This window comes from Lissotriton helveticus, chromosome 1_1 (genome assembly GCF_964261635.1).
Source record: "Lissotriton helveticus chromosome 1_1, aLisHel1.1, whole genome shotgun sequence".
Classification (NCBI taxonomy): domain Eukaryota; kingdom Metazoa; phylum Chordata; class Amphibia; order Caudata; family Salamandridae; genus Lissotriton; species Lissotriton helveticus.
Window position 1 is genome coordinate 310073839 of NC_136057.1, and position 17323 is coordinate 310091161.

A 17323-nucleotide genomic window follows, 5' to 3' on the forward strand; every position below is an offset into this window, starting at 1 on the left:
CTTGAGGCACAGGGTCAAGACTGATTTGCATACGGCTGGGTCTAAACTGGGGTAGCATGGTGAGCAAAAGAACGATGGATTTAACCCAGATCGCTTGACTCGGCGTGAATGAATGAGTTATTCAGCATCCCGTCCATCATTTGTTTGCGTTAACTACTGGAAATGCCTGAGTCCTGCTACCTAACACTGCAGAAGGAATGGAGATAACTACCGGGAACACCTCACAAATGAATCCCATCATCGTAGATCGTATGGTGCAGTACTTCACATGAGAACGTTGTGGAAAGTAGGAGCTAGGAGACCATTCTCATAGATACTGTTGTAATCGTTAACAATGCGAGTTCTTTAAAAGAAATCTAGGACTCAAGTTATGAGAAGTGGAAGAATGCCTCAAGGATGAAAATCAAAAAGTAAGTGAGATGTCCCACCTCTTCATTCACAATAAGAAACGCAAAACTTGTAATACAAGATGAGGCCCAATAAACGTAAACAAGGCAGTGTACTTTGAATATTGTCAAGATCTCACATGCACACAAACAAGTGTCATTTCAACAAACTTATCAAAGTAGAAGTGATAACGTGTTCTCACATCCCACTGATGGGTCCAGAACAGATGATTGGATTAGTTAATAAACAAGCTTTGTAAAACATTACACTTATTGAAAGAAGTAACTGCTTCCCAGTGCCAAATGAAATCACTAAACGCTCTAAGAACAGGTTAAAATACAAAATAACGCAGGGATGCCACCCTCTATCTAAAAGATGGAGCACATATGTTTGACAATGACGGATAAGGACAAATAAACAATAGATTTTTAAGTAGGACCATTACGCCCTAGTTTTTGAAGTAACTAGCATAAAAGATATGCAAATAAGTAAACTATTATTTTAAAAGGAGGGCTCCTGTCTTGTAATTCACTTTATATTGACCTCATTTGCAGCTTGAAAGATATGATCTTGAGATAGAATTAACCAGAGGAACATTTCTTCAGGCTGTGTTAAATTAGTCGCAATAGTTAAGCGGTGTCACAGAAGCCTAATCAATTTATTACTACATTAGAACACTCATGCCGATTAGTTTTAGGTTGATGGTGCCGCCTACTACACACATTTAAGAACTAAAACCTACAGGCATTTCTGGAAGTCCAGTGGAACTTTAGCAGTCACTGAATGACAAAATGGTACTGTCTCAAGAAGCAGTTTAGTGTTTATCCAAGGTTTTTTTAATCGTGTGGACATCGACTGGGGCACTACGCTGAAGGCCTTGCCAAACCATCAAAAGGACACACCAGGGTTCCAGTATCCATAACATTGTCTCCATACTCAGGCCCTCAGAACTATCAGCCAGGGCAAGTACAGACCTTGGCCTGCTTCAGAATCCCTAAGCTTAACTGCACTATTTCTCTCAGAATGCACTTTTTGGTACAGACTGTTGCAGCTTGGCAAACAATCCACCAAGGTGCTTAGAAGGTATGGAGACAAACATGCTACAGAGATAAAAATTCAAAAAGGTAACACCCCAAGGCCTACACACGGCAAATTAACAACTGCAGAGACAAACAACAAAGCGAGAAATAAAAAAGACTCTCAAAACTCCGAAAAGACCCAAAAAACAAGGACACCCAAAAGAAGCTCCGTACGCTAAAAGCACTGCTAAAAAAGAAGACCCAGGAAAGGAAAAGGCAACTGAATGAAGATATTTGGACAAAAATTCTTCCTAACTCCAAACAGAAGAACAGCTCCGGTTTTTGGAAGATCACCACAGCCTCCAACAGCCAGGTCACACAGGCATCAACTCCAACATATCCGAATCTGACTGGGCTACCTATCTATCAGCTCACTTCAACACAGCTGACCCAGCAATGGTCAAGACAATAGGGGGAGACAGGTTAGATGGAGCGCGCCAGAGCCCTGACAAGATCGGCACATTCAACCACAATGAGAACCAAGTCCGCGGGAGGAAACCAACCCAGGACCATACCTCAACTGAGGTTAAAGGTCTACTACCAACTTCCGGCCCACCCGTAAATGGAGAAGAAAACTTAACCCTGGATACAGCAGACAGGATTAAAAAACAAATCTCAAAGGGCAAATCTGAGGGGGCCCCTGATCCCAACGGGATCCCGCCGATACTATACAAGCAAGACCCTGTTTTCTGGAGCAACATCTCGACACCAGTATTCCACGAAATAAGGGAAACAAAAAATACCAACATCCTGGTGTGGCTCGATAATAAGCCCGATCTACAAAAAGGGTGCCAAGAATGACCCAAGCAGCTACCGCCTTATAGCCTTAATCGATACAGAGGCAAAATATTACGCGGGCCTCATCTTGGAGGATTTAACATGTTGGGCAACGGCAAACAACATCATCCCAGCAACCCAAACCGGATTCCGCAGCGGCCAGGGCACCTCGACAAACATCATGGCGCTAACCCTCCTGTCTGACGCAGCAAAAGCCTCCAAGAGCTCCCTCTTTATGTGCTTCATTGACTACAGCGCCGCGTTCGACCATGTAGACCATGTAGACCGGCACAAACTCTGGCGGAAGCTGGATAGTTGGGGAATTCCAGGCCCACTCCTACAGCAGCTGGAAATGCTACACACCCACACTTGGGTCAGGATTAAACTGGGACCCGGCACGCACCTCGAGACAAATCAAGACCAGCAAAGGTCTGAAACAGGGATGCGTCCTAGCCCCCATGTTGTTCAATCTCTTCCTCGCAGACCTCCCTGGTGAGCTGGAGACAGTAAAATCTCACGCCCCTCGGCTAGGCAACATCACGCTCTCAAACCTCCTCTACGCAGAAGACCTAGTCCTCATCAGCCGGTCCCCCATCGGCCTCCAATATCTTCTGGACAAAACCAACGCATTTTCCAAAACCAAGTCACTAATAATCAACTTAAATAAAACAAAAGTCATGACAATGAACTACCACAAAAAAACGGAAAATTGCATGGTTCCTGGACGGACAGATGCTAGACCAGGTAGCCTCTTACAAATACCTAGGCGTCATAATCGACGGCAACGGCTCTTTCAAACACCAACTAGAGGCCATCCGTTGGAAGGGCACGACATTCCACCTATCGATAAAGCCTTTGCAGAAAGCTCTCCCCGACCGGTCACTAGGTCCTCTCCTACAGGTACTAAGAGCTCGTTTACAGCCCATGCGCACCTACGGCAGTGAGTCTATGCGAGGCAAAGACGCAACAACACTAGACAATACAATCAGTCGAGCATACAGGGCAATATTTCACCTCCCCATCAACTCATCGCCCGCACAAATCAGTCTCGAATTCGACCTGCAGAAACAAGCGGTGGAGAGAAGAGGCGCATATATAAAAAGCTGGCGGAAAATCAGAGACGCCGATAGCGGATCTCTAAACGCCCATCTCTGGACCGAACTGTCTGTCAGAGATAACTCACCTGCAAGGACCTATTTAACGGAATCACTGAAGATCCTAGGACTAACAAACCTAAGGGAGTCGGCAACTGACCCTGGCACCTTTAAAAAAAGTGGTGGCGAAAGTCACTAAGATGGTCTCCTCAATTGAGGACAAAGCTTCACTAGCCAAGAGAGCGCATGGATAAGTCGTGTTGAAAGGTTACAGTGCTCTAAAACCTCAAGAGTACTTAATAACGGGCCTCACACAGAAGACAAAAAACAAGTTCCTCAACATGCGCCTGGGCAACATACCTATAGCCCGGCACCTCACACCATGGAAAAGGGAAAACTCTGCAAATCAATGCCGTCTCGGTCTTTCTGGGAAAGAGGACCTCACACACATAATCTGCATCTGCACAAACCTCTTGGACATAAGGCGCTCCCTGCTTCGGGCACTATGGAACCAGAAGGGCATAAGGAGCTGCAGGCAGGCTGTGATGCTTTGTTTTAATCCCGAAGAAACTCAGCTAAATTGCAGAACAATAAAATACTTCGACATAGTGGCCGCTAGACTAAACGAAAAATCCAGAGGGTTTACTCAAAGCACTAGCCAAACAAAAACGGTGTAAACCTCCCTGGCTACCCTCGCCTCTGAAATCTGCAAGCACCATGGTCACGTAAACCCCATAGGCCCCTATGTAACCCAACTGAGACTTTTTGAGCCACAGCTCCTTTTATGTCTTATAAGAAGCTATTGATCTTTTTTTAAATATTTGTACGTTTTAAAATTGTGAGTTTTTATTAACTGTACAATAAACCAAACTTAAACTTAATGTATGGGGTGCAGAAACTAATCACAATCTTTATAGGGGCCAACCGCCAGGTATTTCTCCATCTAAACCCAAGTTCAGTCTTTGGCTCCTGAGCTTCAGTTCACCTTTTGGGAGAATAAGTCATAAAATTCCACGCCTAACAGTCACAGACCTTTCCTTTTTTTAGATGTCTCAATTAAACTATGCTAAAAATGAAGTTGCATATCAGTTCAATTCCAGCAGAAACTCAACTCAATAGTTAGGTTAGGTACTGAGAATAATCGCCATTCAGTCTATTGATAAGTTCTGTGCACATACCAAAAGTAAGCGGTCAAAGAGAAGTGCAAACGCCACACTTTTTAGATAAAGAAATGAGGGACGGACTTAGGGAGACTGAAGGAACACACCCAGAAGAAAGTATGAAATACTTCAAAGCATGTAGTGATATTTTAAACATTGCACTCTCTGTATGACTGACTGACTGACCTAGCTTCTACGTTTGGAGGACCTTTAGCTTTTTCTGGTCTTTAAAAGGTTTAGGAAGGGCAGAACAGAAGCACCCGGGTGAAACTAGTCCTGTGCATTTTTAAAATGACAGGTAGCAGAACTGAACACAAACCGAACAATAACTTGTTGAGCATCTTAGCTGCCGTTAATGCAATATGGTGATGAAGCAACATTTCTGTTCTAGCTAACAAACACAGACCAGTAAGGCTGGTTCAATGACAGCTCCCGATTCTGAATGTGACCCACAAGTCACAGCCAACTAAACACTGGTAACACATACCAGTCAGCTTAATGCCATAAAGAATGATGCCACAACCTTATATCTGTTTAACTGGTATAATCCAGCATCTTTCTCAATGGCTGGTGGTTAACAGAAACATTCTGGTCCGAATAACAAACTGCGGTCCAAAGCATCTGCCAAGAACGTTTTTTATCTCACTAGCCATCGTGGCTCGGACTGTTCGCACACTCGTTGGCGTTTATGAAAAGTCACTTGGCAGCGTTCACACGTATTTTTCACCATCTCGGCTAGGACCATTTGCATCCACTTTTGCGTTTACAGCAATTTTTTCAGTCATTTATCATATGCAGGAACTTTGTCACCTCATTTCGTCTCTCTTGTTCCCTTAGGAATTTACCCCCTGAAGAAGGGCAATATTCACTGGCCGAATTGCATTGAGGCTAACATTGGGTTATAAACGACTTGGATAGCCATTAATGGATTTACCCAAACCACGTTAACGCAACGAGCTCATGAAATTAAGGAGCAGAAACCATTGTATGATATATTAAAAATAAACATGGATTGCAACTTTGGAATACTTGAGTTTAAGTGGATGGAAGTGATCCTTACTAGCTATGCGCATTGAGAGCCACCTTCCAGCGGGGAGTTGCAACTGTAATTATTTAGATAAGCCCATGTTTAGAGGACGATACCTCGGCGCACGCCCATGAACATAACAAGCAAACAGTAATTTGAATATTAGGAGTGCGTGATTAAAAAACCTAAGAATTTAAACTTAAAATAGAACTAAATTCAACATGTGTTCAGTTCGGCAACCTCTAGACACAAGTGTAACCTCTCTCACTAGCAAACTACCTAAAACTGATTTTATTTTTTTAACTTCAAAATACTTTAGAGCAATGGTGTCCAAACTTTTCTGTAGTGAGAGCTACTTCTGATCAGTGAAAATCATTGTGAGCTACTAAAGGCCAAGCAACTTGTGATTTGTTCCCAGAGACCACCATGCCCAGCTACATTGATTTCAAACCTAATTTCAATGGAGCCAAATACTATGTTTGTACCAAATACTAAATAGAAACTATTATTAGAATGACCCTGGTATGTCACCGTGCTTTCAATTAACAACTGTCAAAGAAATAATATTTTGCAATAACTCTTTCAAAAGTGGTTTCATATGAGAAAACATTACTGCGAAGACTTACGGATCAACTATTTGTGATCCTATTTTTTCTGATTTATCAGCCAACAAGGTCACTAGATTTAGTTAGTCAGGGACACTGGAATTATGAGGTTTGGGATGACCAAATTATGTGGTAGGATTGACTTAATTATGTGCAAGAAGAATTCAAAATAGCAGGTGTAATACAGCACATTTTGTAATAGTTTTACTTTAATATTTTGTATTTTTGTATGCATATAAATACTGTCTGGGCAAAGGTTTCAACTCTACCAGTTTAACACCCAAAGACAGCAATAAGCAAGAGACATAGGACCAAACAGTCTTTGCAAAAGGCCTTCAACTGGGAGGCAAAGCATGTTGCAACCTTTTTAATAACTTTTGTTCCGTTTGAGCTAGAACAGTTCTCTTCTTACAATCTGCAGATTACATAGCAGATGATGGATTATGTGTCAAATCCATAACTATGCAGACAGTGTTGCAGCCTTAAATTTGCATAATTCCAGTGGCCCTTGTTATCTGACCGTCCCAAATTTGACATCCAGTAGAGTTTAAGCCCACCGATCTACCTTAAACTTGACTTAGGCTGCATTATGATCAGACTGCCATGTGTGTCGGTAAGTGTGTGGTCTGTGAACATATACAAATGTATATAGGTGATTGAGATCCTGTGTCATATGTACTTGTGGCCAGGACATACCTAAGGCTCGCACCATACGTGACACTATTGTATGTATAACAGAAATATACAGCCATTTTTTTTTAATGGGAGAATTTTAAAGTAAAGAGAAACACAATATTTATAGGGAATATTTTCCTTCACTCAAAATTGCCCCCATTAAAAAATGACTATTTTTCTGTTATATATATATATATATATGGCATTGTGCTTACCAGCTACCAGGAGCATAGTGCCTGCTGTTTGTAAATGGAACAATTTAAATGAGAGAAGATTCAAAACAAAAGCTAACTTTGTTCAAACGGCATTCTAAGCTTCCATTTAAAAGTATAGCATTTACAAACAGCAGGTATTTTATTCCCAGTGGCCAGTAGGCATTGTGCCATATTTAGACCAGAAAGAATTTATTTTTGTTTTTTTAAAGTGAAGAAAAATGTTTCATACGACATAACTGCCTTGCCTGAATGTTAAGAAAAATGTTTCATAGAACATTAAGTCTTAATGTTTTATGAAACTTTTATTCACTTTCAATTTCTCCTTTTTAAAACGATTTCTGTATTTTTCTCATAAATATGGTGCCATGACTGCTATCTACTGTAATTAAGATGCTTGATGTTTGTAACTACAACACTCAAATGGGAGAAATTTAAAATGAAGATTTAACTTAAACATTGACTCTTCATTTTATTTTTCTCCTTGTTCAAAGCAGTCACACAGCATCTTGCTCTCAATTTAAGTAACAAAGCTTTATTTTAGTACATAAATACAGTGCGGCGGTGAAGAACGGATTCAGGCACTGCTTAATTTGAGTCCCTGCTCTGTGGAGCCCGATTGCAGGACTGCATGCTATGCACTGCACTGCCTAAAGCCCCAGGCCTCTCAAGACTCCGGTGCCAGGCTTCTGCTAGTATCTCTCCGGCCTTGGACAGGCAGCACGCCAGATACTAGAGCCTTCAGTTGCTGCTGCGTGGACGTGCAGGGTGTCCCTGATGGCCTGCCCCCAAAATGAAATTATGCTTAATCACCATTAAAATTAAAACGTGCCATATTTATATCTTCAAATAAACTTTTAATGAATTTAAGGTAGCTCGAGATAGATGGTTGGAGGCACCTGCTTTAGAGCTTCTACCATGTGGCCTGGCAATGGCGCAATGCGCTCTAGTGCAGGCAAGGATTAACAAATTACTTACCTTGGGTAACGTTCATTCTGATGGGTATTCTAACTGCAGAATCCCCACTGAGACCAACACTCATTGGAGCGGGAGAATTTTATAGCAGTGCTCCAAACCGCCTCTGAAGTGATGGTGCGCAGCTGCATAGAAGTGCCACCTCTGAGTGCAGACAGGCCATCAGATGCGAAGCGTAGACAATTTTTGGTAACCGTGTTCGGAAAACTAACTTAGCACATTTTTAGGCCCCTCCACAGAGAGAGGACATGGGAGGACATTCAGTAATCTGCGGTTAGAAAAAGTATCCTATCAAAAATAGTGTAACAGATAGTAACTTTTTATTCTGATGCATACCTCCAACCACAGATTCATCCCCTTCGAAAACATGCCAAAGCAGCACCTCCCCAAGGTGGAAGGTCCACAGTGTGGTTGCAGACCAAACATTTATGGAGAACCAAGCAGATGAAATGTCCTTTCTGCATTACGTTGCTGGCAAGGCAGTAGTGCTTCATGAACGTATGCACCGACGCTCATGTTGCCGCCTCGCAGATATAAAGCATAGGCACGCCAACGCAATGGTAGCAGCAGGTGCCTTGGTGGATTGGGATCTTACACCTTCTTGGCCAGTGCATATAACAACTTAATGCAGATGACTAGCCATCTTGAAGGGTCCTCTTCTGCAGTTTCCATTTCTTTGGAAAAAGTTGTTCTTCCAATGTTTTGAGGCGAGCAGACGTTGAAACCTTAGGGATAAGTGAGGAATCTGCAGGTAGGCAGAGTATCCACCAGAAAGATAGTTATTGAAGGAAAGTACTTTTTCCTCAATGGATACTTCTACCTGTGAATTCCACACCTGTTGAACAAATTTCCAAGCAGGATCATTAGTTAAGAAAATCTTGTAGCACAGGCCTGGTAAAATGCTTATCCCCACGCACCTCTGAGTCCAAGCAGAAATGTTGGCGCCTTGCAGATTTCTGCAATAGGATTGTCTCTTGCGAGTGCAGAAGATGAGGACTTGGCTCTAGTGGAGTGATCTCCGATTGCTTCAGGTGGCTCCGTTTTCCCAAGTGTGTAGCACATTTTGATGTTAAGGATATACTGTAGGATGTTTATGTACTGCTTTTCCTTTCTTTTATGGCCAAATTAACCGATGGAGAGCTAGTCATTCAATCTGAAAGGTCTACTACTGTTAAGATAAAATCAGACTGTCCGTCCAGGGTCCAGGCAGTAAAGCTGTTGTGCCTCCTTTGATAGGGACAGAAGAAGGTCTGACTTGTGTGGAAGGGAGTAATCACTTTTGGGAGGAAAGCAGCTCTGGTTTGTAACCCCACCTTGTCAGGGGAAAAGGTCGTAATCTGCAGGAACTAAGGTCTACAGCTCACTGACCCGTTTGAGAAGTGATGGGCACCAAAAAACAGTCTTTTTGGTTAAAATTCACAACTGTCAACTGTGAAGGGGCCTCAAACGGAAACACCATTAAAAAGCTTAAAACAAAATCTCGGTCCCTCTGGGGCATAAGAAATGGAGTTGGAGGGTAAAGGCAGGTGTTGACCAGTCTATACCCACAAACTCCATTTCTTACGCTCCAGAGGGGCCTAAATCTTGGTTTAAGCTTTTTAATGGGGTTTCCATTTGAGGTCCCTCATCACTACAGTGGATTTGAACAGGAAAGGCTGGTCTGGGAGACAGAGGAATGCAGACAACACCGTCAAATACCCTTTTACAGTGGCCACTGAACATTCCTCTGAGTTAAAGAAAGTGCTAACCTGTGGACTTCTAATAGCTCGTAAAGGGTCCACATTTTTGTTGTGAATCATAAAATAAAATTGTTTCATCTTCCAGAATAACCAGACTTCATGGAGGGCGATGAGCTGATGAATGATGTCTACCACCTCAGTCAGGAGCTGAAATGAACTTAGATGTCCCTACTCTATTTCCAGGCATGAAGGAGACTTGATTTGGGTGCAGCACCACCCCCTTCCAACTAGAAGAGAAGCTCTGCTCTGGATAGGTATTAGAAGGATTTTGGTACAGCCTTGCCAAATCTTCAGTGCTCAAGGAATCAAGGGTATGGAGGGAAACTTGTAGTGCAGCTGAATATTCTGCCTCAACTGAAGGCGTCTCCCCAACACATCCCTCAACAGATACTGGAAGGCACAGTACTGTTGTCACTGAGCATTTTCTGAGGAGGCAAAGAAGTCCACCATGAGGAGTGCCATACTTGGTGAAGTTGTCCAGGACTACCTCCATTAAAAGACGACACTTTAGATCGGAATAACGTCGGCTCAAGATATCAGCTCCGACATTCAGAGACCCCACCATGTGATCGGCTGTTAATCCAAATCCTTCATGGTGTGCCCAAGATCACAACCTCAATGCCTCCGGACAGAGGTGTTGAGACCCTTACTCCACTTTATTTGCTCAGATACCGCATTACAATGATATGATCAGTCAGGATCAAGACAGATCGACCTCAAACAGATCGGAGGAAGGCCTTGAACGTCTGTGGAATCGCCTGCAGTTCTAGCACATTGATATGAAGCACCTGCTCCATTGGACATCAGAGACACTTAATCACAAGATGAGCACTCCACTCTCGAGAGGAGGCATCCATTACTACCGTGGCCACAGCTGGAGGGGGACTGAAAGGTATACCTTGGTGAAAGTTCACTTCATTCTTTAACCAGAACACATACACCACAGCATCCTGGGAGACCACAGTGGGGTCCAACAGATCTCCCATGCTGGTACTGCTGCCTGCAGAGGCCCCACTGCGGAACCCTCAGATGAAAATGCACTTGTATGGCCAGGAGGAAGCTAGTATACCTACAATGGGTAAGATTGGCAGCATTGAAACTCTTGTGCCTTCCATGAAGTATGGAACCATTTTCTGGATGTCATGGATACTCGGAAGATGAGGAAAGGCATGAAGAAAGGTAGTGTCCACATTCAACCCTATGAATAGGAGACGTTGGTAGAGTCCCAGGTGAGATTTGAGTCTGTTTTATTAAAAGCCCAGGTCTAATAGCATAGTTGCCGTTGACTGCAGATGTCAAGACACCAACTGTATGAGATGAGGCCATAAACCCCTTGGGTTTGACTCGAGGTACAGATGCCAAACCAAAAGGACTGAAATCAGTAATAGGTGGGACCCACCAAAAAAAAGTATTTACTGGATAGTCTGAATGTCTGGAGTAGCCCGCAACCTTCTAGGTCTTGCACACCGCTGCCACTCCCCATAGCCTAGAGGCACCGTCTCAATCCTCGAGCTCTCCTCCAACCACTGTTAGAGTCACTATCTCTCTTGTTTTAATGGTATTATCTGTTTTCTCTTTTGTAATTGCATTTTTATTTAATTAAAATTGTTGTGCCCACACTGTACATACTACTCTGCAGTATTTCTTTCCTCCTCTCTGCTTTGTTGTTACTGTGCTTTTTTGATCTGCGTTGTTTCCAGCCCCCTGCCCTCCCACCTACCGGACAGCCGCCTCGCAGGACTACTTATGGAGGCTGCAGCACAGTTGTGCTAGAGGCAAGCCAGTCTGCACTAGGACCTCACTTAGCGCCAGGGACCCAGGCCCTCGCACTCCCACAGATGCTCTGCTGCAAATGTCCATGCCCAGGACCCCAGACGCAAAAACAGCTGCATTGCATTGCCCCGCTCCTCAGTGGGACTTCTTGGTTGCACCCGCTGCCGTTTCACCTCTACCCTTGGACCGAACGACATTGCAGCAACCAACGCCACACATTCCTTCTCGGACGAAAACTCCCCGGAACAGCTCAGCTGCCTCCTGATCAACACCAGATCTCTCTGCAAAATCGCCACTTAAGTCTGGGACACCATATCCACCCTTGCCCCTGACATGACCATCATAGAGACCTAGCTCATCCCCGCACCTGACCTGGACATCGCCACCGCAACACCCACCCTTACCGGCTACAAGATGACACACCGTGACTGCACCAACAGATCTGGAGGAGGCATTGCCATCATACACAGAGACTCTATCATCTGCACCATCACTGATGACGAAGCCACACCGATCAAGGAACACATGAACTTCCAGCTTTGCATAGATGACAAAACCACTGCCAGTGGTACCGTTGCTTACAGACCTTTAGGTCTAAGAACCAGCCTTAGTGACACCATCGTGGAATTCATCACCTCATTCGCCATCGAATCTGTACACTAAATCTTCCTGGGAGATAGCAACTTCCACCTCGATGACTCCACTGATACAAACTCCACCGCTCTCCTGGAAAAAATGGACATCGGCCCCAAGCATCTGGTTGCAGACACCACGTACAAAGCAGGACACACACTGGACCCAGTCTTTGCATCCAGTAACCGAATTAGATACAGCCACATCACAGAACTCACCTGGTCTGACCACTCCATTGTGCACTTCGCCATCGCCGGACCGTCCCGCACTGCCCCAGCCACCACAGCGCCCCCTTCCGGAGCTGGACCAAGGTCATGCAGCTCCAATGAACTAAGGTGCTCCACATCACCCAGCCTAACACCACCACACTGAAGCAGGCAGTAGAGAATTTTAACGTCTGGATCACCAGCACCACCGACTGATTCTCTCCCACCAAACTGGCCAAAATGCACAGATCCACCAAATGAGTCAGTCGGAACACCATGGAACTGAGCGCGTCAAAATGTAGGTGCAAACAACTACAAAGAAGATGGTGCACAAACAATAATGACACTAATTGTGTCACCTTCAAGTTGGCCCTCAACAACTACCACTGCCAACTAATAGAAGCAAAAAAGAAGGTTCACATGCCGCATTGAGACCAGTACCAACCAAACCAAGGAACTCTTCACCATCGTCAAGGAGTTCACCTGTCCGTCAGCCACCGAAAACTCAATCCCCTCCTCACAGAAACTCTGCGATGCACTGCTGACCCCTTCCACAACAAGATAGCAACCACCTACAGAAACTTCAATCCCCAACCCACTGACCTCCTCAGCATCCAATCAACGCACCGATGACGGCCGTCAGCTCGCTCACCACATGGGAACAACTCAACACAGAACACAACTACTCTAATGAACTCCATCCACTCTGGCGCAACCATCAAACCATGCCCCACAGACTTTTCAACCGCAGAAGAGATGAGATAAGCAAAAAGGAGACGCAGGGCCTCATCACCAGCTGGCTACACCACAGCAATGTACTCTACCCAGGAACCACCAAACTCATGAGAAGACTCCAGGGGATCCAAAACGCAGCAGTCAGGCTGATTCTCAAACTGCCCCAGCAGATCCACATCACCCAGAACCTCAAAGACCTCCACTGGCTCCCAATTTAGAAAAGATACCAAATCAAGCAACTGACCCACTCCTACAAAGCCCTCCACAACCTTGGACCTGCCTAAATGAACCACCATCTGAACTTAAACCTACCTCCCAGGACCCTCCGTTCCGCCCAGCTCACCTTCGCACAAATACCTCAAATCTGATGCTGCCAACACAGTAGGACGCTCCTCCCACCTTGCCTCCACATCCTGGGAAAGCACTTCTTCTCCACTTCTGTACTTCAACATCACTGGCGCATTTCAGGAAGGTACTCTAGGCCTGGCTCTTCGACTGATACTCGCAGCACAGCGCCTGGATATCCTCTTGGGTGAAAATTGGCACTTTGTATTTTTCAATCCATCAATATTTAGATTGAATGTGGAAGTATGCATCCTGTAAGTTGAGTGACACCATCCAATCTCCTACACCAAACTGAACTGAGCATGGGTCAGTTTGGGGCTGAAGTGCCTGTCTCTCAGCAAACCAGCTTTGCCAAAAGTGGAATCTTCTAGAGAAGCCTCGAAAGTGACAATTGTCTATAATCGTGCTGTCGTTGAGGGTGTCAGAGTCCTAAGGATCTGGTTGTATCCTTGCAAGCCTAAAATCGCTCTAGGGCAGAGTTTGCTTTATTGCCAAAGAGGTGGGTGCCGATAAAAGATAAATCTATGAGGCTGGCCTACACATCTGTTTAATACCCGGACTTGAGAATCGAAGCATGAAGGCAGACTGCTACTGAGGATGCCACAGCATGGGCCAGAGTCTGCAATGCTGAGTTCGGAATTAATGATGTGGTTCAAATCATTTTGGCTTTGTAAAACCCTGGTGCAGGAAAACCTGGGTATACTGGTATCGCCGCAAGTGAAGGGACTGGTAGCTCGAGGACCGGCTCTGGTTGTAGATCCAATGTCTCCACCACTACCATTTTCAGCTCAGAGGATGAAGATTTTGTGGGAGTCAAAAGGCGTCTTGGAAACTTACCTTTGGAATATTTCTTGTGCTTCTTTTGTTTTTTCCTTTTACTGGAATGTGAGGAAGGTGACATCAAACGGGCCGTGACGTACGTCGTCCTCTCTTTTCGTCTAGAGCTATGTCGGGCTTCCCGTCCCATACTTGCCTTGGGGTTCATGCTGTGACAGGACTCGCAGGATTTGGAGTCATCATCTGATCCCCAAAACATCAAAGATACAGAGTGGGGTACCATGGTGACATCTGAAACTCGCAGTCTCACCAACGCTGAGTGCCAAAATGCTTGAAGCCTGAACACTTCGGGGAAGATATAGCACCAACACTTTATTAAATTTTTGAGAAACATTTTCACTCAAACTCTTAGAGAGCTCCAGATCTGCAACTAAGGTGCACAAAAAAGCGAACAGACCCTGTCACAGCGGGTTGGGTTGCTGTATGGCTTCAGTGATGCTGTGCAATGTCACTTCTTGTGAAGATGTGAAACAAGCACCCCCCCCCCACAGCGTTATACTAGGTTGAAGATTTTTGGATCCAGTCTGATGCCTAGTAGGTAGAAGTATTCAACAGAAACTGTGGACTTTGTATTCCACTGAAACACATTGCAGTGAATGCTTGGTTTTGAGGGTCACAAAATGAAACATATGGAAAGGGTGAACACATTTTAGACAATATAAACCTTTTTTGAGAATGCGATACCAATTTTAAGAACTGCGGTGAGCTCTATTATGATTTGCCTCCAGGAATATGCTGATGTACTACTGCAATTTGATGAATCATGCAGGCGAGAACAGTTTTCTCTCACAATTTTTTCCTGGAAAATAAGGTAAATGCTCCAGATGAAAGAACGAGGACATTTTCTAAAATCAACAAATATCCTCCTAAGTCAAGTAAGAAAAATCCTGGAAGTGGAGTAAACTTGATATAGCAGTATGCCAGTTTATTCTCCAGGGTTCTACTGTAACAACTAGAGTGCACACATTCTATATCCACAATTAATGTGAGGTACACCCAAATGCCATGTTGCTGAAATAAGAGCTGTAGAATTCTAATGGTTGACTACAGCCATAAATCTATATTCAGAAATTAAGTATGGCATTCGTGGATGCCGTTTTGCTGAAGAAGGAGCTATGGAACAGGCTGCAATAAATGGACATTGAGATGTTAATGCAAAACAGAAGGAGAGAACTCTGGGTAGGTCTCAGTTTAGGTGGAAAGCAGCTCCTGTTAGAGATGTTAATGCAGACATGGAGCATGAGAGTTTCTTTTTAGTCATGTGACATTTTTAAATGATTTTAAATAGTAAATGAGAAAGATCTTGCCCAAGTTCACAATTTCCACACCGGTTTCCTGAGATTATTCATCATTTTCTTCTTAATACCTCCTTAATTTTAAAATAGTAACATTTTTGTAGGCACTGAACTTTTTTAATCGTCTATTTAAATATTTGGGTTTAGATATGTTAGATGTGCAAGAAGCTATTTGTAGACTGATATATTTAAATGTAATAGATGTGTGCTTCGATGGGTACTGGGACCCTTCAAATGAGCTACTGTTTGGACCACATCTTTCTTTTTATTTTTTTCACCACTTGCTTTTGTCAGAGCCACCGCCGGAGGAAGATCCTTCTCCTACCTGGCAGCCAAGACTTGGAACTTCCTCCCCATCCACCTTCGGCTGACCCAAGACCACCTCTCCTTCAGGAAGCAGCTCAAGACCTGGCTGTTCGAGCAGTAACGTACCCCTCTCCCCCAGCGCCCTGAGACCCTTCCGGGTGAGTAGCGCGCTATACAAATGCCGTGATTGATTGATTGATTGTCAGTAACTGCATCTCCCTTGCATGCGTATGCTACGGCTTGAAAATCATTTTTGAGAGTTAAATAGAACAAAAAGATAATCACAACATATGTAAAAGCAGAAGCTATATAAAAGAGTTGCTTTGTGTACCTAATAAAGGAGTTAATTCAAAAGCAATTAAAAAATAATTTAACTACAATAACGCTCTTCCTCGTAAAGTCTATCCCTCACCTTCTGTATATTACTCAGGTGTCAGACTGGATCTGGAAACTTTTCTGCATTGACCTTGTTCTGCTCCGGAAATGAAGTGAGGGGCAATATAGGCGCCACTGCAACATGCTGACTTCAGTTTTGAGAATGCCCATGTCCCCTGATGCAGAGCCCCAAAAGCATACTGGTAGATACTATATGGAGATTCCGAGACTTGGGATCTTCATAATGGGTAGAGTCCAACCACAGAACATTGGGGAAAGGAGAAGGGCGCATCCTGCTTAGACTTCTTGTGTGTTAACGCTTACCTGAGGACCTGGAAAGAGACTAAGATGGACTTCGGGAGCAGCTCCGGCAACTACGGGAATGGTAACGTGAGCGAAGTTTGGACGAGGAGCAGGATTTTGAACGTCCCGTCGCAGAGTCTACTTATCCTTAACGACTTGAGTTTTGTCTCACTTGGCATTCCCTGATGGGCTTCAGGATGATTTACACACAGACTCCACACGCCTTAGAGCCTTTCAATCCTAGACACCACAGGCACACCTAATGGAGATCTGTCGCAGACATTTGTTTGCTAAAGTCCCCACAGGGCTTAAAACATGTCGTTTTAGGAGGTGACATCCATTTTACACCCTATAAATGTAGTTGAATGAATGTCTCTGAGAAGTGAGAGGGCGCTCCAGATCTGCGTCTGGATGTGCGGAAAGAAAGTTACTGGCATCCGTGTGCGGATGGCGCCCCTACACAGACACCATACGTCATTTCTGGAGTGGAACACCACGCCAGTGCAGAGCTGCAAGGTGCCTTCTGGCATGCACAGGTACTGCTGAAACAATTCGGCATCCAGTCTGAGGCCTACATAATATTCAAAAGGTGATGAATCTGCTGCTAGAAGTCTAAAAGAATACAACATTTTATAATAAGTCATATTGTATATCAGGCAATGACACTCGTTTTAAACTCAAACTGACGGACTACACAATACACAAAGTTGGAACACTTTATAGAATAAAGGCAAATGGAAAGTAATGATTTCAGGGTCTCGTTACTTCAGGGCATTGTAGCAACA

The 17323-nt window shown here is 44.2% G+C and overlaps 1 protein-coding gene and 1 pseudogene across 7 annotated transcripts in view; one reads left to right on the plus strand and one right to left on the minus strand.

The window, feature by feature from the left end:
* CNOT4 (CCR4-NOT transcription complex subunit 4) overlaps positions 1–17323 on the minus strand; it is a 681024-nt gene that overhangs the window by 67506 nt on the left and 596195 nt on the right. The window lies entirely within an intron of this gene.
* Positions 11918–17323, plus strand: part of LOC144820177 (uncharacterized) — a 38935-nt pseudogene continuing 33529 nt past the window's right edge.